This window comes from Hordeum vulgare, chromosome 2H (assembly GCF_904849725.1).
Source record: "Hordeum vulgare subsp. vulgare chromosome 2H, MorexV3_pseudomolecules_assembly, whole genome shotgun sequence".
NCBI classification, from domain to species: domain Eukaryota; kingdom Viridiplantae; phylum Streptophyta; class Magnoliopsida; order Poales; family Poaceae; genus Hordeum; species Hordeum vulgare.
In genome coordinates, this window is record NC_058519.1 from 346,583,573 (window position 1) to 346,607,770 (window position 24,198).

Genomic DNA, 24,198 nt, shown 5'->3' on the forward strand with positions numbered 1-24,198 from the left:
CCTTTATCTTGCATAGATTTCTTGGCTTCTTTCATATCTTAAGGACTGAGGAATAGAATACCTCTTTTCTTTGGAGTTGGCTTCGGAGGTGGTTCGGGAATAGTCCAAGCATTATCATTGCTCAAGATATTATTCAATGGAATTTCAGCTTGTTCCACAGTTCGTTCCCCGAAAACACAACTAGCACAACTATCTAGGTGGTCCCTAGAAGCGTCGGTTAGTCCATTATAAAAGATATCAAGTATTTCATTTTTCTCAAGAGGGTTCTCATTTAAAGCATTCAGTAACTGGACAAGCCTCCCCCAAGCTTGTGGGAGACTCTCTTCTTCAACTTGCACAAAGTTATATATATCATGCATGGCAGCTTGTTTCTTATGGGCAGGAAAATATTTCTCAGAGAAGTAGTATATCATATCATGAGGACTACGCACACAACCAGGAGCAAGAGAAGTAAATCAAGTCTTAGCATCACCCTTTAGCGAGAAAGGAAACAACTTAAGGATATCGTAATGGCGAATCTTTTCCTCACTCGTGAATAGGGTGACTATATCATTCAGCTTAGTAAGATGTGCTACAACCGTTTTAGACTCATAACCATGAAAAGGATTAGATTCAACCAAAGTGATCAACTGAGGATCAATAGAGAATTCATAATCCTTATCAGTCACAAAGATGGGTGAAGTAGCAAACTTAGGATCGTATTTTATTCTAGCATTCAAAGATTTTTCATTCCACTTGCGCAATAAATTCTCAAGATCATAGCTATCCTTACAAGAAAGAAAGTCCTCAGCTACCTCTCCCTCCATAACATAACCCTTAGGTATATCAGGCAATTCCTATCTAGGAGAGCTAGTTCTAACAAGTGAAACAGCAGGTTCTACTTCAATAATTTCAGCAGTTTCAGAAGTATCATGACATTCAGCTACAACTCTAGCAATTTGTGCATCAAGGAATGCACCCAGTGGGATATCAATGTCAAGAAAAGCATCATCATAAGCATCATGGATAGCAGAAGTAGCATCATCAAGCACAGGCAACACATCAGAATTTCTAGTAGGTGGTGGTGTCGAAAACGTACTCATAACTGAAGGTGAATCAAGTGCAGAGCTAGATGGCAGTTCCTTACCCGTCCTCATAGTTGAGGGCAAGACTTTAGTTTTTGGATCTCTCGGATTCCTCATAGTGATCAACAGACGTAAATCCCAAGTGACTCAGAGAATAGACCTATGCTTCCCCAGCAACGATGCCAGAAAATAGTCTTGATAAACCACAAGTATAGGGGATCGCAACAGTTTTCGAGGGTAGAGTATTCAACCCAAATTTGTTTATTCGACACAAGGGGAAGCCAAACAATATTCTCGAGTATTAGCAGATGAGTTGTCAATTCAACCACACCTGAAAGACTTAGTATCTGCAGCAAAGTTTCCCTAGCAAAGTTGCATGATAGTAATGGTAGCAACGCTAACAGTAGCAGTGGTGACAGCAGTAGCGGTAACAGTAGCAGGAGAGACATTAGTAGCGGTAAAGTAACGTAGCAAGGACCAGTACGAAAAGCTCGTAGGCATTGGATCGGTGATGGATAATTATGTCGGATGACATTCATAATTTAATAGTTATAACATGGGGAGATATGTAACTAGCTCCAATTCGTCAATGTAATGTAGGCATGTATTCCGTATATAGTCATACGTGCTTATGGAAAGAACTTGCATGACATCTATTGTCCATCCCTCCCGTGGCAGCGGGGTCCTAATGGAAACTAAGGGATATTAAGGTGTCCTTTTAATAGAGAACCGGAACAAAGCATTAGCACATATTGAATACATGAACTCCTCATACTATGGTCATCTCCGGGAGTGGTTCCGGCTATTGTCACTCTGGGGTTGCCGGGTCATAACACATAGTAGGTGACTACAACTTGCAAGATAGGATCAAGAACAACATATATTTATGAAAACATAATAGGTTCAGATCTGAAATCATGGCACTCGGGCCCTAGTGACAAGCATTAAGCATAGCAAAGTAGTAGCAACATCAATCTTATAACATAGTGGATACTAGGGATCAAACCCCATCATAACTAACGCGATTACATGATAGATCTCATCCAACCCATCACCGTCCAGCGAGCCTACGATGAGATTACTCACGAATGGTGAAGAGCATCATGGAATTGGCGATGAAGGATGGTTGATGATGACGACGGCGTCGATTTCCCCTCTCCGGAGCCCAGAACAGACTCGAGATCTGCCCTTCAGAGGAAGAACAGGTGGTGGCGGCGGCACCGTGTTGTGAAACGCGATGAACTCATCTCTCTTAATTTTTTCTAGGCGAGAGAGACTATATAGAGCTGGAGTTGGAGGCGGCGGAGCCACGAGGGCCTCACAAGCCTGCCAGGCGTGGCCAGGGGGGCGCGCCCCCTGGGCTTGTGGGATACTGGCTCCGTCCCTCCAGGTAATTCTTGTGCCAGTATTTTTTATATATTCCACAAAAAATCCTAGTAAATTTCCAGGTCATTCCGAGAACTTTTATTTATGCGCAAAAACAACACCATGGCAATTCTGCTGAAAACAACGTCAGTCCGGGTTAGTTCCATTCAAATCATGCAAATTAGAGTCCAAAACAAGGGCAAAAGAGTTTGGAAAAGTAGGTACGATGGAGATGTATCAATGCCCTTCGGGTTGAAGAATGTCGGCGCCACCTTTGCAAGAGTGATCCAGATTGGTTTTGAGCCCCAACTCCACAGGAATCTGGAAGCCTACATGGACGATATAGTGGTCAAAACCAAGGACAAGTCAACACTTGTGCAAGACCTCGAAGAGGCATTTGCCAATCTGCACAAGATCACCCTCAAGTTCAATCCCGAAAAGTGCATCGTCGGTGTTCCATCCGGCAAACTTCTCGGGTTCTTCGTGTCCCAATGTGGGATCGAAGCAAACCACGACAAGATCGAAACCATTGAACTAATCGAGGCACCGAAGCGCGTCAAGGATGTGCGATGCCTTGCCGGCTGTGTAGCCGCCCTGGGCAGGTTCATCTCCAAGTCTGTCGAACGCACCTACCATTCTTCAAAATCTTGAAGAAGGCGGGACCAATGGAGTGGACCGCCGAGGAGGAAACGACGCTACAAGACCTGAAGTGGTACCTTTCCTCTGCGCCAATCCTGATAGTGCCTAAACCAGAAGAACCGTTGCTCCTGTACCAAGAGGCAACCAACCAAGTGGTTAGCGCCTCCCTGGTGGCGCAGAGGGAAGACGACGAACATACACCGACAAGGGAAACGCCATCAGATGATGAAACGCACACCCGTAACCAGGGACCCCCGGCAAAGTCCAGAGACGATCAAGAGCAAACTCTGCGAGCAGGTGGGCTAGTGCACAAGAAGAAGATGGTGCAGCGCCCGGTCTATTTCGTCAGTTCCCTCTTGCAGGGGGTAGATTGAGATACTCCGGGGTGCAAAAACTGCTTTTCGGCCTTCTCATGGCCACAAGGAAGCTGTGTCACTACTTCCAAGCACACGAGATCACCGTCGTCACCCGCTTTCCGCTGCAAAGGATTTTGCGGAAGCCCAATTTAACTGGCAGGATCATGGAGTGGGCATTGGAGTTGTCCACCTTCGGCCTCAAGTTTGAAAGTACAACAACCATCCAAAGACGAGCTTTGGCGGAGTTTATTGCTGAATGGACCCCGACGCCAGACGAGGACCTACCAGAATCAACCCTCCCAGGCAAGGAATCCAACCGAGAATGGATCATGTACTTTGATGGAGCATTCTCACTGCAAGGCGCTGGAGCCAGCGTGCTGCTAGTTGCGCCTACGGGAGAACACCTCAAGTACGTAATCCAGATGTACTTCTCCCAAGAGAACTCTACCAACAACAGCGCCGAGTATGAAGGGCTGCTTGCCGGCCTCAGGATCGCGGCAGGTCTAGGGATCGGGAAGCTCATCATCAGAGGAGACTCACAGCTTGTAGTCCGGCCGGTCAACAAGTACTACCAGAGCCCATTGATGGAAGCTTACGTGGAGGAAGTGAGGAAGTCAGAAGAGCGCTTCGATGGTCTAGAGACGGAGCACGTCCCCCGTGCCGAAATCACCATCGCCGACAACCTGTCAAAGCGCGCAACCTTGAAGTTACCTATGGAACTAGGTACTTTTGTGCTACGACTAACTCAACCTTCCATGACACCATCCACCAAGCCGAAAAAGAGGAGGAATCTAAGCTCTAGCAAGTACTTTCCGGTAGACCTGCCAAAGAGCCCTGGCAAGGATCTTGTCGGGAAGGAAGTTGCCAGGGAAGATACAGAGCCTGTCGGGGAAGACACCACCCCGGTAGAGGACATGCCTTTAGTCCTTGTCGTCGAACCTCAGACACCACCCGAAGAGCAGGAAGAAGCGGAAAGAGTAGCCTGTCAGTCCAACATGTACCAATTTGTGGATGATGCCCTATACAGAAGGCGACTGGACGGAGCCAAGCTGAAGTGCATCCCCCAAGAGGAAGGACTAGAGCTGTTGGCTGAGATACATGGAGGGATATGTGGCTCACACATTGGGTCGTGGGCCCTTCTCGGCAAGGCATTCCAGCAAGGCTTCTTCTGGCCCACAGCCCTCCAGGATGTGATTGCACTAGTAACCAAGTGTGAAGCGTGCCAGGTCCATTCAAGGAAGCTTCATCAGCCAGCTCAAGCTCTCCAAACGATCCCTCTTTCCTGGCCATTCTCGGTCTCGGGGCTCGATATTATCGACCCCTTCCCCCGGGCTGCTGGGGGCTTTGAGTACTTGTACGTCGCAATTGACAAGTTCACAAAGTGGCCAGAGGTGGAACTAGTGAGGAAGGTGATACGTCCCAAACATATCTATAATTTCTGCTTCTTCCATGATCTTTTGGGTGACATTGTTATATGTTTTGCTACACTTTCATATCATATTACACATATTTGGACCAACCTACTAACTCAGTGCACCCAGTGCCAGTTTCTGTCTGCTGATGACTATTTTGCAGGGGCTTTAACCAATTTTTTGAAGCCTGAAAAATTCCAGGAAAAATATATAAAAAATCAGTGAAACAGAAGCTTCCGGGTCACCGAAGGGCCAGAGGGGGGACAGGGGCTGACCGGGCCACGCCAATAGGCCGCCTGGGTGGGCCCCACCTCCTCCGGTGCCCTACTTTAGCCTATATTTAGAGTCCTGAGAGGCTAACCTTCAACAACTTCTGGAATCGCAAATTTCTCCATCGTTCCGCCGCCGCAATGCTTCCGAGATCGGAAGCGCCAGGAGACCTCTTCCCGGCACCCTGTCGGAGGGAGGATTGACCTCCGGGAGCTTCTCGACCGCCATGTACGCTTCCCGGATGTGTCGTGAGTAGTCCTCCTTGGACCATGAGTCCATGACCAGTAGCTATGTGATGTCTTCTCTCCAATCTTGTGCTTCAATGGTTAGTCCTTATGAGCTGCCCTACAAGATCAAGGCATCTATTTAATTCTCTTGCTATTGCTATGCTCGCTTTGTTGGGATCCGATGGATTATGAGATTATGTTCAAATTGTTAAGAGTTATATATTTGATTATCCTTTTATATTATGTTCCTTAGTGATTCATGCATGTTCTCCGTTGCTATTTATTGCTTTGGCCGAGTAGTAGATTGTAACTCCAAGAGGGAGCGTTATGCATGATTGTGGGTCCATGCCCCTCGATGTCTAGCTTGACTGACACAAACATGAGACTAGGATTGTGCTTGTTGCCACCAAGTAGAAAACAACGATGCTTGTGACCATGTTTGCAAGGTTTTTTTAACTTACGCATAGTTTGTTAATGCAGTTGTCTATTGCTTTGAGTTTACACTTGGGTGGGGATCGCAACTTAATATCGGCGAGATGATGTGGATAGCTATCACAAGGTGGATGATTTGTAAGTAGATGTTGATGAATAAACAGTCTACTTCTTGGCGTACTGCCCATTACTATTGAACCTCTAACTATCAAGTAGGATAATTAGCATTGCGGTGCGATCATATGTCTGGCAATTGCCCAACTGTGATTTGTTTACCCAAGCATAGTTGTTTATCGTCTTTTGGGAGAGAGACATCACTAGTGACCATCATGTGACTCCGGTCCATATCACCATCATTGTTTACACCTCCATCATTTACCGCTTTCATCTACTTTTCTGTTGCAATCACTATTACATTCCCGCTTGTGTTTGGATCCTTTGCAAACTACAAGGCCGGAGCGCTTGACAACCTCTTTGTACTCGTTGGGAGCAAAGTTATTTGTTGTGTGTGTAGGTCCACGCCTTCCGCTAGCGCCAGGGTGGAAGATACCTACTTGTTGAGCCTAGGATTCCTCCTGGTTTGATAAACCTTATAGTCCCCGTGTAAGGGAAATATGCTGCTCACTACATCTCCACCTTCCACTTGGGGTAACCAACGAGCAACGAGAAGTATATCCATCAACTCGTCATCAAGCTAATTTCTGGCATTGTTGCTAGGGTCTCCGGTCTTAAAGATTGGGGAGTTGCACGCTATCTTTTACTTTTGCTTTTTACTCTTGTTAGTTTGCTTTCTAGTTTTTGCTTTAGAGTCCTATACCAAAAACCACCAAAAATTAGTTGCTTTTTTATTGCTTTGCCGCTGCTATGGGTTCCACTGAGAACACTAAGTCGTGTGACTTCACTAGTTAAGCTTACGGAAAACTGCACTCTTAGTTCGCTGCTTGGGGAAGGCCGCTTTACCACACCCGTGGTAGAGAATTCTCCGCCACCTACTGAATGTATCCCATTCAAAATACCACTTGGGATAATTGAAATAATTAGGAATGATTGTTATGCAGGAGATGGAACAGTCAATCCTAGTATTCATTTGTTGAAACTTACAGAACTTTGTGAGTTGTTTAAGATTCCAGGTTTGACAAGAGATGGAGTCAGAAGGAAATTATGTGCCTTGTCACTGAAAGTAAAAGCATTAGAATGGTATAGGATACTAGATGATTCTCACCTACGGGATTGGGAAGAGATTCAGTCTCTCTTTTAGTCCAAGTTTTATCCTCTTCATGAAGTCCATGTGGATCATGGTAACAATGCTTTATGTGATACTTATATTGTTGAGTTTATTCATGATCCCACTGAAAATTATTATGAGAAGGGAACATATACTTATAGATATTTCAATAATATCAAGTTCCCTCTCTTTATGTTGAAGGTTTTGAAGCTACACTTTTTTTTCTTTCCTATGCTTATTTCTTTGCGCTTCAATGAATTATTCTATTGCATTATTCCTATGCATATGAAGCATGCTAGACTTAAATGTGCTTCGTACTTTCTTCTTGATGCTCTCTTTTGTTCTACAACTCTTATTCCTACGAGAGCATCATTAAAATCTTAAGCCTATCTTTATGGCTATAAAGAAAGAGCTCTAGGGGGATAACCCTTGTTATCTTTACTTTGAGTTTTTACTTTTAGTATTAGTGGTCTTGATGCTTGTTACTACTGTAGAAACATCATTGTATCTTTATTTTTAAGCTTTGTGCCAAGTTATAGCCTCAGATTGCAAGAAAGTTCAAAAGTTGTGACATGCTGTCCAGAAACAGATAATGTCTGCTTGACGGAAATATTTGCCAAAAATCACCATATCATCTTTTGTATCTGATTTGTTTTTGACAACATGCTCTATATAATTGCCTTTGTGGCATCTGTTCTGAGTTTTTTTATTTGAGTTGTGGAAGTGCCCCGAATAATATATTTACTACCTGTTGTTCTGTTTTTCAGAGATTCTGCCATGTTTTGCGTTTTCATTCTTTTTACAAATACTAATCTTACTTATTATTTGCAAAAACCTTTTGGAAATCATGAGAAGCAGTAGCTTTTCATGCAAATATTTATTTCCAACAGGTAATGGATTATTTTATGAAGGGAACTAACCACTCTAATCAGCTTATGATGAGTTCCGTATGAAGGGAGTTTTCAAGTATGCGATGGGAGATGATGAAAGAAGATACAGTAGTGTCAAGCTCTCAATCTTGGGGATGCCCCCATGCACCCCAAGAAATATTCAAAGGATACTCAAGCATCTAAGCTTGGGGATGCCCCCGTGCATCCCCTTCTCTATCAACAATCATGAGTTCGTCCATCTCCATGCTATATTTTTATCACTTCATATGATATGTGCTATGCTTGGAGCGTCCCACTATTTTCTTTTTAGTTTTCTTTAGTTTTTCTTGCTGTTCATAACAAGTCGGAACCTAGTCTACCTTGTTTGGGAGAGACACACACTCCATTCCACTCTAGAACACAACATAGGTTTTCAAGCTTACCTTTTTGTGTGTTCTTCATCTTTTCGTAGCTACTGTCATGCTTAGCTCTTAGTTTTCATGCTTATCTTCTTAAGAGCTATTATTTAGGTTGCTTCTCGAACTCTCTTGAGTTATCATGCTTATCTTGTTTATAGAGTTGTCTTTTTGCACTGAGTTGTGTGTCTTGCATGAGTAGGTAATTGAGGTTGATATTTAACTATAGTAGTAACTTGCAATAGTTTTGACTTATTGATTTGAATAATGTTTGGACTATTGGTGCCAAGAGCTTGAGACTATTAGTGATAGGTGTCGTATTTTGGGAAATCCGTGTGTTTTTAAAAATATAAAAATTAGTTGAGAACTCTAGCTGCTAAATTGATCGCTAAGCTCTGGAGGGGTTGGAATATATAGAGTACCCTCATGTTACGGTGAGTCTAGGGTGCGCAAGGATAACCAAACCCCCAGACACTCCTCCTCGGGGTACTTGTCTCTTTGTGAAATTCCTAACTAGATAGAGAGTTACCGATAATAAGTGTATGAGTACTTCGAACTAATGTGAGTATTCGATTGTTGGCACTTCCACCATCCATATTTTGCTAGCCTCTTCGGTACCGTGCATTGCCATTTATCACATTGAGAGTTGCTGCAAACTCCACTGGTGCATTCAAACCCATGACATGATACGCTCTGTCATCCATAAGCCTCATTATATATTTCCTCAAAACAGCCACCATACCTACCTATTAAGGCATTTCCATAGCCTTTCCGAGATACATTGACATGCAACGTCCACCATTTCATGACTTGATCTTCATGTCATACATACTTTTTCTTGATCATAGAGCTGCATGATAGTTGGGCCTTGCTCCAATTATTGCTACATGATGCGCTAGTATTATTGCATATCCTGCTACACTGGCAAAGGCAAACATTTGCATACATCATGATAGTTTTCACTTGTCTTTATGTTGAGTAATTCTTATAAAGTGTGATGATTTTTCATTTTATTCATGTAAAATATAGAGTGTTTCCCTTAAGAGATAAAAAGATCCCAAAGAAGACAAAACAAAAGATCCCAAAGAGGACAAATGAGAGATAAAAAGAAAGAGCCAAAGAAGCCACACAAAACGAGAAAAAGAAAAAGAAAAAGAAATAAAAAGAGAGAAGGGAGCAACACTACTATTCCTTTTGAAAGATCCACACTCGTACTCCATTGTTATATTTGTACTACATAGAGATTATCATTCATGCATAACTACGTGGGGACCTTTACACTATAGAACTTGGTTTGCATATTCCAATGATGAGCCTCCTCAAATGAGATGTAGGTCTTCATGAGAAAACAAGTTGGATGCACCCCCACTAGTTCCATTGGAGAGCTTACCTTAGTTCACATGTGCATTCGTTACATGGAAATCCCTACTCCTGACATCATATCTATCATTTGGCTTTCTCTCACCTATGGTTGTCCTCATGGATGTGAGATTTCACACCTTTTTGTCTTCCTTCCCCATAATTACTCTATTTGCCTTCCTAAGTGCAAACTTATCTTGCTTATGCTCATCCATTGCATGAGTGCTCAAAATCAAAAGGGAGAGGATCATTTTGACCTGTGCCTGACTAGTGGTGTGGGGATGAGTCAAAATAAGATTCCGAAGGAGACCAAGTGTGAAATTTTAGTAGATTGAGTTCTCAGTTAAAAAATATTTTATGATCTCAATCCATCTCCCACTTCTTGCACGCAAACACCATTTGGAGACATTCAAGTCATGGACAGCGAGAGCTCTTGCACCTTTATGTTCTTACTTTGCTAAACTCAATACTAGATATAGACTCTTGCTTGTTATTGTCTTGACTTGAATTGCATATCTCACTTGCTTTACTTTGAAGTTCTTATATGTGTGTTAGCATATCACCACAGAAAATATTGTGTTATCATTTATCTACTCGAGGACGAGCAGAAATTAAGCTTGGGGATGTTGATACGTCCCAAACGTATCTATAATTTCTGCTTGTTCCATGATCTTTTGGGTGACATTTTTATATGTTTTGCTCCACTTTTATATAATTTTACACATATTTGGACTAACCTACTAACTCAGTGTACCCAGTGCCTATTTCTGTCTACCGATGACTATTTTGCAGGGGACTTCACCCAATTTTCCGGAGCCCAAAAAATTCCAAGAAAAATATATAAAAAATCAGCGAAACAGAAGCTTCCGGATCACACACAATGGGCAAGAGGGGGCCAGGGGCTGCCCATGCAACCTGCTGGCGCGGCCAGGCCCTAGGCCACGCCAGGAGGCCGCCTGGCTGGGCCCCACATCCTCAAGTGCCCTCCTTTGGCCTATATTTAGAGTCCCGAGAGGAAACCCTTCAACAACTTCTGGAATCATGAATTTCTCCATCGTTCCGCCATTGCAGCGCTTCCGAGATCGGGAGCGTCGGGAGACCTCTTCCCGGAACCCTGCCGGAGGGAGGATTGACCTCCGAGAGCTTCTCCACCACCATGGACGCTTCTCGTACGTGCCGTGAGTAGTCCTCCTTGGACCATGAGTCCATGACCAGTAGTTATGTCATGTCTTCTCGCCAATCTTGTGCTTCAATGGTTAGTCCATGTGAGCTGCCCTACATGATCAAGGCATCTATGTAATTCTCTTGCTATTGCTATGCTCGGTTTGTTGGGATCCGATGGATTATGAGATTATGTTCAGATTGTTATGTGTTATATATTTTATTATCCTTTTAATTATGTTCCTTAGTGATTCATGCATGTATTTCATTGCTATTTATTGCTTTGGCCGAGTAACAGATTATAACTCCGAGAGGGAGCGTTATGCATGATTGTGGGTTCACGCGCCTCGATATCTAGCTTGAGTGACAGAAACATGAGACTAGGGGATGTGCTTGTTGCCACCAGGGAGAAAACAACGGTTCTTGTGACCACGGTTGCAAGGATTTTTTACCTTACGCATAATTCATTAATGTAGTTGTCTGTTGCTTTGAGTTTACACTTTGGGTGGGGCTCGCAACTTAATACCGGCGAGATCTTCTCAATAGATATCTCATGGTGGATGATTAGTAAGTAGGTGCTGATGAATAAACGGTCTAGTTTTCTTGGCGTACTACTCATTACTATTGAACCTCTAACGATCAAGTAGCATAATTAGCATTGCGGTGCGGTCATAATTCTGTCAATTCCCCAACAGTGATTTGTTTACCCAAGCATAGTTGTTTATCGTCTTTTGGGAGAGAGACATCACTAGTGAACATCACGTGACTCCGGTCCATATCACCATCATTTTTTACACCTCCATCATTTACCGCTTTCATTTACTTTTCCGTTGCAATCACTATTAATTTCCCGCTTGTGTTTTGATCCTTTGCAAACTACAAGGCTGGAGAGCTTGACAACCTCTTTGTACTCGTTGGGAGCAAAGTTATTTGTTGTGTGTAGGTCAACGTCTTCCGCTAGCGCCAGGGTGGAACTCACCTAATTGCTGAGCCTAGGAGTCCTCCTGGTTCGATAAACCTTAGAGTCCCCATGTAAGGGAAATATGCTGCTGACTACATCTCCACCTTCTACTTGGGGTAACCAATGAGGGTGAGAAGTATATCCATCAACACGTCATGAGAAGGTGACCGCCCAATCAGCCGTCAAGTTCTTCAAAGGGATTGTCTCCCCTTTCGGGATCCCGAGCAGGGTCATCATGAACAATGGCACCCAATTCACGAGCCGCGCCTTCATGCAGTATGCCCAAGACCTCGGCAACAAAATATGCTTCGCTTCCTCTGCCCATCCAAGGAGCAATGGTCAAGCGGAAAGAGAAAACGCCGAAGTACTCCGGGGGCTCAAGACGAAAACTTTTCACAAGCTGCGAAGGCATGGAAAGTACTGGATTGATGAACTACCGACGATTCTTTGGTCGATCAGAACAACGCCGAATCAAGCGACCGGCCAGACACCCTTCTCCCTGATCTACGAGGCATAGACAGTTCTGCCCACAGAACTCATTTATGGGTCACCCCGGGTGCTTGCTTATGATGGGCTTGAGCAAGAGCAATTGCGTCAAGACGATGCAGTGCTCCTCGAATAGACCCGGATTCAGGCGGTTGTGCAAGCCACTCGCTATTAGCAAGCCTTGCGTCGCTATCATAGCCGCAAGGTCCGTGCCAGAAGTCTTGAGGAAGGCGACCTTGTTCTTCGGCACGTTCGGTCGGACAAGAATTCAAACAAGTTGACGCCGAAGTGGGAAGGCCCGTATCGGGTAATACGAGTCACTAGACCCAGAGCTGTCCGCCTGGAGACCAAAGATGGCACACCCGTGAGCAATTCGTGGAATATTGAACATCTTCGAAAGTTCTACCCGTAGGGAGAAGTTGTCGGGACTCCCGGCGACCACCTTTTGTACCAGTCTTGCCGATGTTGCATGTAATCCTTTGTACAAAGCCAGGCGAAGACCTTGTGCAGTTGAATAAAGCATAGTGTTCCACAACATCATTTAGATTTCCATGTTAGATCATATGCATGCATAATGTAGGATTTTGTGAAACATCGGAACTAATGGACTGCAAAGGTCCCAACACATATTTTCTCTTCTTTATTTTTCTTAAAAGTCAGATGCAACCCAGCACACAAGTTTGCCGAGGGGAGAAGATAGTGGGGACGCCCACGAAAGTGGAAAGGACAAGGACGATCTACCCAAGACAGAAAGAAGAGCCACAACCTAAAGATAAGTTGCTGAAACTTCAAGTAAGTCTTCGGGCAGATACAACCCTCCCCTTTACGTGTCACAGACACATTTTGTATGGAAAACTTGTGTGTGAGGGAACTCCACCACAAGCCTCCTAAACGTTTTCTCGGAGCGTGCTCGATAACTTAAGCGGACCACCTCGCGTGCCCCTTCTGCTTAAAAGAGTGTGCTCGACAACCTATGGGAAAACCCAGAAGGAGGCAAGGCACCTTGGTGGCAGTGACGACTCTGGCAAGGGCCACCCCTTGGAAGCGCTTGCGGCAAAGCCAATTGAGCTGGCAAATCCTCAGCGAGACACAAGGACAAACCATGCGAAAAGTGCAAGGGAGGAAGGTAATACTTATCAATTATATCTAGTATATTACAATACTAACGGTCATGAACAAGATCATCACCTCTCGGTTGAGAATTGCAGCAGGAGGAGAACAAGAAGAATTAATCCCCGCGCGGACCTTGCACCCTCTTGATCTGGTCCACCTTGTCGACAGTGGGCATGAACAAGTTCTCGACTTCCTTGAGGTTCGCCTCTTTTGGCAGATGCCCTAGGGTGAGGTCAATGTCGGGACTCTTGTACGCCAACTTGGTGAGGACCTTGAGAAGGGCGCCCCGGCACAACCTTCGAGACTCCTTCGTCAGACGGGCCACCTCGCCGGCTCGAATCTGCTTCAAAGCGTCAATCACTCTTTCGAAGAACAGGGTCAGCTTGGCGCTTGGAGACACCTCTGGGTCCAGAGAATAACCGAAGCCTTGGAGAGCCATAGAAGACAGCTGCGCGGCGATCCCTTCCGCGACATTGACGAGGTGTTCAGTCCAAAGCTCCACGCCGCGTGTATAACCCTCGCGGTCGGCGGAAGCGGCCTCGAGCTGCTTCGTCGCGCCAAGGAATTTTTTAGCCAAGACCTCCTCACGGGACTTGCTTTCTTCAAGAGCCCGCTCCAGAGGAGCCAGTTTATCCTGCAAGGTGACAAGGGAGGCATTGGCGGAGTAGAGTTGCGCAGTCTTGTCGGAAACGACAGCTTGGGTCTCTGTCAAGTTAGAGAGATCCTGCTCTCTCTCGACTGAGAGGCTGGAGATCTCTTTGCCGAGGCCTCCAAGATCCTCTTCCAGCTTCTTCAACTTGCCGGCAAGATGCTCCTTGGCAGCCTCGGCGCTGGCAGCCTTGTCGGCGACCTCTTGCAACTTGTCGGCATGCTCCAACTCTTGGGCGGTAAGGGCGTCCTTATGCTGATCCATGAGCTCTTGATTACACTATGCCACAAGCTTCTCAACTTCTTCGTCCTTGGCGCGGAGCTTGTCGTTGAGCGCCATCTCGCGATCAGCAAGTTCCTCCTCATGGGATTCGTGGCTGATCCGAAGCGCATTGAGGCGAGCGTCTTCATGGGAGATACGGCGTCGGGCCTCATCCTCGTCCTTCCAGATGTTGGACAACTTTAGAAGGAGCTCATCCTACTCGGCCCTCAGCTTTTCGCGATCAACCTTCAACTCCTGGTGAGCCATGGCAAAGTGGGTCCGCGTCTCCTCGAAGCGCTTCTCGAAGGCCTCCTCTGCTGCCTCGACAATCGTTGCCTGGGAGTCCGGTTTCTCCTTCCGGGCCTGATAAAGGGCGTGGAGTTGACTGACGTTGTCCCTCATGGACTGGAAGAGCTGCTCTTTGCTGATCTTCCCGCCGCGGGCCTCCAATCACCCCACGATCGCGAGCCCGGCACTGGTGGAGACTTTGGCGTCGAAGCTCTCCCCCACCATGGCTATCCTGGTACGGCACACCCCTGGCGGGTTGATGTAACGAACCTCGCCGGCGCGAACGTACTCGCTGGATAGCAGGGGCCCAGACATACGAGGTTGGTCGCCACCAACATCCTTGCTGGGTGGCGGAGGCCCAAACATGGGAGGCTGGTCGCCACCAACATCCTCGCCGGTAAGAGAGGGATCCTCGTCCAATACTGGCCCCTCAGCCTCGACGGCAGGAGAATCACCGGCGCGCGCTCCGGGTCCCTCGGCGAACTCCTCCATCGGTTCCTGGGTGGCCCATTCCCGCGCCTCCGAAGCAGACTCACTTGCGGCAACCTTATCAGCTTTAGCAGCCGCGTCCCGCGCGGTCTCCTCAATGAGGGAGTCAACATTCATCTCCTTCGCAGGGGAGAAGCCTAAGGAACAAGAGAAAGAAGAAGATGGTCGGAACGAGATGAGCATCCAGGGAAACAAAAAAAACCTCACACGTCCTTGGCCAGGACGCTTATCCTCGTCGAGCTGGTGAGGGGTAGCTGTCCCCTGTCCGACACCATCGGTTGCCGCGGGCTCATCCTCAGACGTCGCGGGCCTCAGCGACTCCCGCTCGGGGCTGGACATCGGGCGATGGAAGCTGCCGGTGGCGCCTTTGAGGCACTCGTCGAAGAACCGCCGTCTGTCGTCACCTTGGCCCTCTTCGCCATCCTCTAGGCCAACATCTCCGTGTCCCTGAGAAGAAGAACTAGTGCCTGATGCGTAAGAGCACAAGGCGAGGGGTTCGAAGAGGGTAAAGAGTCCCGCACGTACTCTTCCTCCTCCCCCAAGCTAAATGCCGAGAAATCAAAATCCACGTCCCCCTCGACATCCGTCGGGGAAGACGTGGCTCTCGGACGCTTGACGGGCGTGACGGACGGAGTTTGCCAGACAGTGAGGTTGGAGTCGGCGTCTCGAAGCACTCGCCTGGGCCTCCGACGGACTAGAGGCTCCTCCTCTTCCACCTCCTCCTCCTCTACATCGGGCGCCCGTTCCTCCGAAGGACCCCAGTCCACTAAGCTCCTGGGCTCTCCGGTGACCTCCTCCTCCTACAGCACCTCTTCATCAGACGCTCCCTCGTCATAGAAGTCGATGCTCCCCGTCGCTCCAGCAAGGGACCGCTCCTCGGCCCGGCTGGCGATGTATGCCACCTCCTCGCCGGTGGTCTTGCGGACGAGGCCGGTCTCTTCTCTGATGGGTTTCTCCGACAAGCAGTCAAACAAGGACAAGACATCCTCCTCCTTGAGCTCGATCCAAGTCGCAACTACGCCATGAGCTTTACACTCTGACATCATTGTCGTGAGCGCGCTTAAGGAAGAATTGTTGCACAAGGGTACGACCCCATGCGGCAGCCGAGGCCTCGTGTCTGACTTGAACAACTTCTGGCAAATGAAGGCATGCCCCATCACCGTTAGATTGTTGTTCAACCCAATCCGCAGTCGCATGATGTCCACAACATTCACGAAGGCGGAGGCTAGCCTACCTTCTCTATTCTAGAGGGGGCGATGCACCTGTGGATAAAATCGGCACCCACCATTTCTACTGTCAACCCTGCGGCCCTGAGACGCAGGATCCTTTTGACAGCGACTGTCAGCTTCCTATCATCCGGGTCGAGGTCGCTCCAATGTTTGTCGCTGGAATCGATCTTGGCGGTCCTGGGCTCGCAGAAGGGCATGTACTTCTCCTCGCTGATCCTGCACCACTTCACGCACCATTCTTCCCACTTCTCCCGAAGGTCCCCATCCATATACATCTCCTTGCATCGGGTCCTCGGAATCTAAGCGATGGAGCCCGAAAGAGCATCCCCTCCCTGGATGCGAGGGATGAAATAGTGGCAGAAGAGGGCGGTGTTGGGGGTGATCCCGATGAAATTCTCGCAGAGATGCGTGAATATAGACATGCATGTCACCGCATTCGACGTGAAATCCAGAAGATGGAAGCCGTAGGTGTACATGATGTCGATGAAGAACTCAGAAAAGGGCGGGCAGAGCCCGCAATAAAAGTAATCAGCAAAGAAGAGATACTCGTATGGAGCATTGTCAGCCTCTCCCAGGGTCACGCGGGTGGCCGGGTGCGCCTTCGTATTGGCCGCCCAAATGTGCTGGTAACGCTCCTCCAGGAAGAACGCGTTGGGCCCCGAGGGAAAATAGGCGAGCTCCTTCCGCATCTTCGGCAACCCTTTCTCCGCAACAAGTTTCCCCTTCTTGCCTTTGGCTCCCTTAGGCACCATAATGACGGTAGAAGTTGCGGTCGTCCGGAGCATGACCTCGGAAGCAAAGGTGAGGGCGGGGGAGAAAACTTAGGCTGGAAGGAGGAGGCGGCGGCAGTTTCGAGATTCAAAAAAAACTGGGAAGGTACGAAGGGCTTGTGCGCTTGCGTTTTCCCCTCTTATGCGGAGAGGGGTGGACGCACATGCCGACCCTTGCGTTCCCAACCAATGCCTCAGCGCGTGCATGGCCACCTTTGCCACTGCGCGTGCGCCTCCCCACTTCGCGCGTTCAATGCGTGATGTGGGGAAAGTGTCGCTCACAACAGCTCCAAAGCTACAGACTACCCTGCCATGGAATCCCATGCACCACGTTGGGCCTGGCCCAGCAACTCCCCGCGCGCGTGCGTGGCCCAGGCCTGGGGGCTCCTGTCGGTGCACTAGAGACTGGGGTCCCTTGTGCCCCAGACTTGTGCACGGGCACCAGCAACGCCCCTGGCATCCGCGCACGAGGGAGACTGGCACGAAGACAAACGAAGACCCACCAAGGCTACACCCCCTCTCCGAGGGCGTAGAGTACAAGAGCTCCAGATACAAGGCCCCGGCAAGCCCTCCATGCCGGGAAGATACGCAAGGCCCCGGCAAGCCCTCTAAGCCGGGAAGACTCGCAAGGTTTCGCAAAGCCCCAACAAGCCTTCCTTGCCGAGAAGTCTCCCAAGGACCAGCAAGGCCCCGGCAAGCCATCCTTGCAGGGAAGATGTTCAAGCCCCCGGCAAGCTCTCCTTGCCGGGAAGATAACATAAATCCTTCGGCAGGGACACCAGGCCAGCAAGCTCCCTTCGCTCGCTAGGTGTCCTCCTCCATTTCTACCACAATCCCACTGCTGCAGCGCATCCCACATGCGCCAGCGCTAGACCCAGGTGTCAATCCACCTTGATACTTGTGGCGACCATCTCGCTGGAGGTCAGGGGTGAGACAAGGCATTTACTACCCCTGACACCACCGTAGAAGAAGAGCGGTGAACAATGTTCACTATGCGACCCATGAGCACACTGTTGGTGACCCCTTGCCTATAAAAGGAGGCCCAAGGCTCATTCTCTAGCGGTTAGACATTTTGGGGATTTGAGAGTCCCTAATCACCAGCTAAGTTACTGTAGCAAATCACCCTACAGTAGGGCCCCAATACAAACTAAGCAGGAGTAGGGTTTTACGCGCCAAGCGGCCCGAACTTGGGTAAATGACCCTGCCGGTGTTGATTGCTAGCTCCGCTCTCGGTGCCACCTCTCGCCCTCCACCGAACGATCAAGGGACCCTTTGAGATTCCCATAGGTGATGGTTTCCCGACAGGGGCCTTGGATTCCCTCTCCACCCCTTTGTTCAGGGAATAATGTTTTATTATGGGTTAGATTTCCATGATCTTCCCCAAATTCCTTTTTGCATATCTCGGCCTTCATTATAGTTTGTTGCGGGTCCACCCCCACTTCGGCTTATGGTTGAAAGTCCTCAATGTCAAGCCGAAGGTAGTTAAGGGCGAGCAGGCACACTATGGAGCGCAATGATTAGCAAGCTACCCTGGTTCAATGGCCAGACGGTATCGTCATATACATCGTCAAGGCATGGCAAAAGAAGTGGTTCTACATCATCGAGCCACTCGGCGTGGGGTGGGAGACACCACCTGAATTAAGATCCGGTCCTCCCAACCGACTAGTGTCCTGGACGGAGAAGTCCTTGGTTAGGGGAGGCTGCAGAGGTGAAGGCGCTGAAAAGATGCATCTTCATCTTGTTGGAAAATAAAATCGAGCTGACCAATGTAATTCAAGTCATGCTACATCGCCGCCTCCTCCCTTGTCAACATCGGCCTGCTCCAGTGTGGTCTTACAGTCCAGGAAACACGGCGACTAAGCAGAACCTCTTCCGCATCACCTACAGAAGTTGTGGAAGGTGTTGTTCAAGTTGTAGAAGACTTGGCCGTCCTAAGAGGAGGACATCGACATCGATGTTACCAACCCTCCCAAACCGGTAAGATTCCCATATATGTGTCCGAAATTGTCCCCTCTTACAAAGGTTCTTGTTCCCCTTTGCCTTTGCCTTCACATATCTTGCTAGAGGACTCCTAGCATATCAATTGCCCACCACCATTGCCCGAGGGCCCCAGGAAGGCTTTATTAGCGGCCATGGTGGTCGAAAAGACATATACGGTGTCGAAGAAGAAGGAAGAAATGAAGGAGGAGAACAAGAAGGCCCGAGAGGGCCTTTAGTCGAAAGGACCTCCGGACACCAGGTCCGAAGACACACTTGCTCCCTCTCATTTGGAGGGAGAAGAGGAGGAAGGCAGGGAGGAGAGTGGATCCTCCCACATAAAGAAAAGGGCGGTGTCTGAAGACATTGAGGGAGATCCAGCTCCCTCTGTGCCAAAGAGGCAATGTGGGGCCAAGGTGGCCATGTTCGACAATGTCTTCGACTCCGACAAGGAATACGAGGACTTTGAAAGGGTTCCTTGAAGGACCCTCGGGGTGATGCCCTGAGCAGAAAGGTATGATCCCAAAAACCTAAACATCTTTCGGCATTGGGATTCTCTTACTAATGATTGGATTTTTTTTGTATTGTAGCTCCCCACTTGATTTCCCCATCGATCAAATTTCGGAGGGGGATACCTTACCAACCAATGTGGCACAGAGCGGGACCGCTTGACACAACACACCTCCCCCAGTAATCAAGCTGATTGGGGAGGTGACATCTCAAAGGACCCCCTCAGAGCTGGATGCTAGGGCCAGGGGTAAAGACATCATGGTCGAGACTAACACCTCGGTCGCTACTACCACTTGATCTTGCGTTGGTTTCTCCCTTGAAGAGGAAAGGGTGATGCTGCACAGCAGCAGTAAGTATTTCCCTCAGTTTAAGAACCAAGGTATCAATCCAGTAGGAGTATCAAGGCAAGTCTCCAAAGTACCTGCACAAAAACAACAAACTTGCACCCAGCTCTACAAAGGGGTTGTCAATCCCTTCACGGTTAACTGGAAGGTGAGATCTGAAGGCGGAAATTGCAACAACGTAAAAGTGTAGAGCTGAAGATATGATGTGAAGTAGATCCGGGGGCCATAGTGTTCACTAGAGGCTTCTCTCATGATAGCAAATATGACGGTGGGTGAACGAATTACTGTAGAGCAATTGATAGAACCGCGAAAAGTCATGACGGTATCTGAAGCAATGATCATACATATATGCATCACGTCCGAGACAAGTAGATCGATACTTTCTGCATCTACTACTATTACTCCACACATCGACCTCTATCCAGCATGCATCTAGTGTATTGACTTCATAACAAACAGAGTAATGCCTTAAGCAAGATGACATGATGTAGAGGGATAAATTCATGCAATAGATATAAACCCCATCTTTTTACCCTTGATGGCAACAACATGATGCGTGCCTCGCTACCCCTTCTGTCAATGGGTGAGGTCACCGCACGGTATGAACCCAAAACAAAGCACTTCTCCCATTGCAAGAATCATAGATCAAGTTGGCCAAACAAAACCCACAACTCGAAGAGAATTACAAGGATATGAAATCATACATATAAGAGATCAGAGGAAACTCAAATAAGATTCATAAATAATCTGATCATAAATCCACAATTCATCGGATATCTACAAACACACTGCAAAAGAGGATTACATCGGATAGATCTCCATGAAGATCATGGAGAACTTTGTATTGAAGATCCAAGAGAGAGAAGAAGCCATCTAGATACTAGCTATGGACCCGAAGGTCTCTGTTGAACTACTCACGCATCATCGGAGAGGCAATGGTGTTGATGAAGAAGCCCTCCGTGTCTGAATCCCCCCTCCGGCAGGGCACCAGAACGTGCCCAGATGGGATCTTGCGGAGACAGAAGCTTGCGGCGGCGGAAAAGTATTTTTGTGGCTCTCTCCAGTGGTTTCAGATTTTTCGGGGATTTATAGGCGGAAGAAGTAGGGCAAAGGAGCCACGGGGGGCCCACAAGCCTGCTAGGCACCCCCCAGGCCGCGGCTAGGGGTCTTGTGGCCTCCCCCGGGACCCTTTACCTTGGTTCTCAAGCTCCCAGCGTATCTTCTGTTCCGGAAAAAATCTTTTCGGAGGTTTTATTCTGTTTGGACTCTGTTTGATATTCTCCTCCAAAAAAGGTCAAAAACACGGAAAAAATAGGAACTGGCACTTGGCACTGAGCTAATAAGTTAGTCCCAAAAAAGATATAAAATGCATACAAAACATCCAATGTTTGACAAGATAATAGCATGGAACCATCAAAAATAATAGATACGTTGGAGACGTATCAAGCATCCCCAAGCTTAACTCCTGCTCGTCCTCGAGTAGGGAAGTGATAAAGACTGAATTTTTGATGTGGAATGCTACCTAACATATTTGTCCTTTGTAACTTATTTCATATGGCATGAATGTTCAGATCCGCAAGATTCAAAACAATAGTTTGCTATTGACATGAAAAAAATAATACCTTAAGCAAACTAGCAAGGTAATCATGAACTTTCGAAATAACAAGGCCAAAGAAAGTTATCCCTACAAAATCATGTAGTATGGCTATGCTCCATCATCCCCACACAACGAGTTAAAATCATGCACAACCCCAGTATTGGCCAAGTAATTGTTTTCGCACTCTTACTTTCTCAAACCATTTTCAACTCTCACGCAATACATGAGCGTGAGCTATGTATATAGCACTATAGGTGGAATAGAGTGTGGTGGAGCTTGTGAGGCAAAAAGGAGGAGATGGTCACATTGACTTGGCGTATTAATGGTTTATGGAGATGCCCATCAATAGATATCAATGTGAATGAGTGGGTATAACCATGCAACGGATGCACTTAGAGCCATAATTGTGTGAAAGCTCAAAAGGAGAACTAGTGGGTGTGCACCCAACTTGCTTGCTCACGAAGACCTAGGGCAATTTTGAGGAAGCCCATCATTGGAATACACAAGCCAAGTTATATAATCAAGATTCCCACTAGTATATGGAAGTGCCAAAACAAGAGACTCTCAATCATGAGCAACATGGTGCTATTTTGAAGCACTAGTGTGGAAAAAGACAGTAGCATTGTCCCTTCTCTCTTTTTCTCACTCTTTTTTTGTTTGGGCTCTTTGGCCTCTTTTCAACATTTTTTTGGGTGGGCATCTTTGTCCTCTTTTCAATTTTCCTCACATGGGACAATGCTCTAATAATGATGATCATCACACTTTTATTTACTCACAACTCAATACTTAGAGCAATGATGACTCTATAGGAAATGCCTCCGGCAGTGTTCCGGGATGTCCAGCGATCTAGCTTAGCGTATGACGTTGAAACATCTCGCTAGCTATCTTACGATCATGCAATGGCAATATGAAAGTGACGGCACATGTCATGAGACAGAACGGTGGGAGTTGCATGGCAATATATGTCGAAATGGCTATGAAAAGGCCATGATAGGTAGGTATGGTGGCTGTTTTGAGGAAGGTATATGGTGGTTTTGTGCACAAGCGAAAGTTGCGCGGCACTAGAGAGGCTAGCAACGGTGGAAGGTGAAAGTGAAACTATACCATGGACACACATTAGTCATGAAGAACTCTTATACTTATTGCGAAAGTTTTATTAGTAATCTAAACAAAGTGCTAAATGCATACTCCTAGGGGAAGGGTTGGTAGGTGTTAACCATCGCGCGATCCCGACCACAACACAAAGGATGACAATCAATAAATCAATTATGCTCCGACTTCCTAACATAGCGGTTCACCATACGTGCATGTTACGGGAATCACTAACTTCAACACAAGTATTTCTAGATTCACGACACCCTACTAACATAACTATAATATTACCATATTCATGTCTCAAAACTAATTTAGAGGAATCAAACTTCTCTTTACTAATCAATGCACATGAATATGGAAGTTTCATTATACCCTCTTTGGATGCCTATCATCTTTAGGACTACTTTCATAGCACAAGCCAACTACCAAGTTACTCAAAGATAGCACTCTCAAAAAGATATAAGTGAAGATCGAGAGTTCTTATTTCTCCAAAATATGACACCGCCGTGCTCAAAAAAGATCTACGTGAAGCACTAGAGCAAAGTTATCTAGCTCAAAAGATATAAGTGAAGCCCAATGAGTATTCTAGAAAAATCACGATGAGTGCATGTCTCTCTCAAAAAGGTGTGCAGCAAGGATGATTGTGACACAACAAAAAGAAAAGACTCCTATAATACACGACGCTCCAAGCAAAACACATATCATGTGGTGAATAAAAATATAGCTCCAAGTAACGTTACCGATGGATTGAAGACGAAAGAGGGGATGCCTTCCCGGGGCATCCCGAAGCTTAGGCTTTTTGGTGTCCTTGAATTTGGCTTGGTACGCCTTGGGCATCCCCAAGCTTGAGCTCTTTCCACTCTTTATCCCATTGTCCATGAGAACATCACCTAAAATTTGAAAACTTCACAACACGAAACTTAAACAGAAACTCGTGATATCATTAGCATGAGAAATCAAACTACCAACCCTTTAGGTACTGTAGTAAACTTGATTTCTATTTATATTGATGTTAGATTACTGTATTCTCACTTTTCCATGGCTAGTATCCCCCGATACTATCCATAGTTTCATCAAAATAAGCAATCAACACAAGAAAAAACAGAATCTATCAAAAACAGACCAGTCTGTAGCAATATGTATACTTCGTATACTTCTGGTATCTCAAAAATTCTGAACAATTACGATAATTTGGGCAATTGGCATATCAACCAGCAGCAAAAAATCAACTCAAAATCTCTTTCTGGATAGGAATTAAAAATAATTTCGTGTGCGCAAAGTTTCTGTCTTTTTCAGCAAGATCAAACAACCATCATCAACTAAAGTTATGACATCTCCAATCCCACTTTCAATATTATTGCAAATATCATAATCATCATGAGGCTTAGAAAATTTTTCAAGATCATAAGAAAAATCATCACCGCAATCACTATCATTGCAACAAGTAGTGGACAAAGCAAAACTAGCTTGCTTAGGGTTTTGCATATTTTTAGCATGATTGACACTAATTGGATTTATAGTGAAACCATTGCAATCATGCTTTTCATTCAAGGAGCCCTCGTGAATCACTTCATAAATTTCTTCATCACAATTTTTAGATTCACGCATCTCAAGCAAAACTCCATAGAGATAGT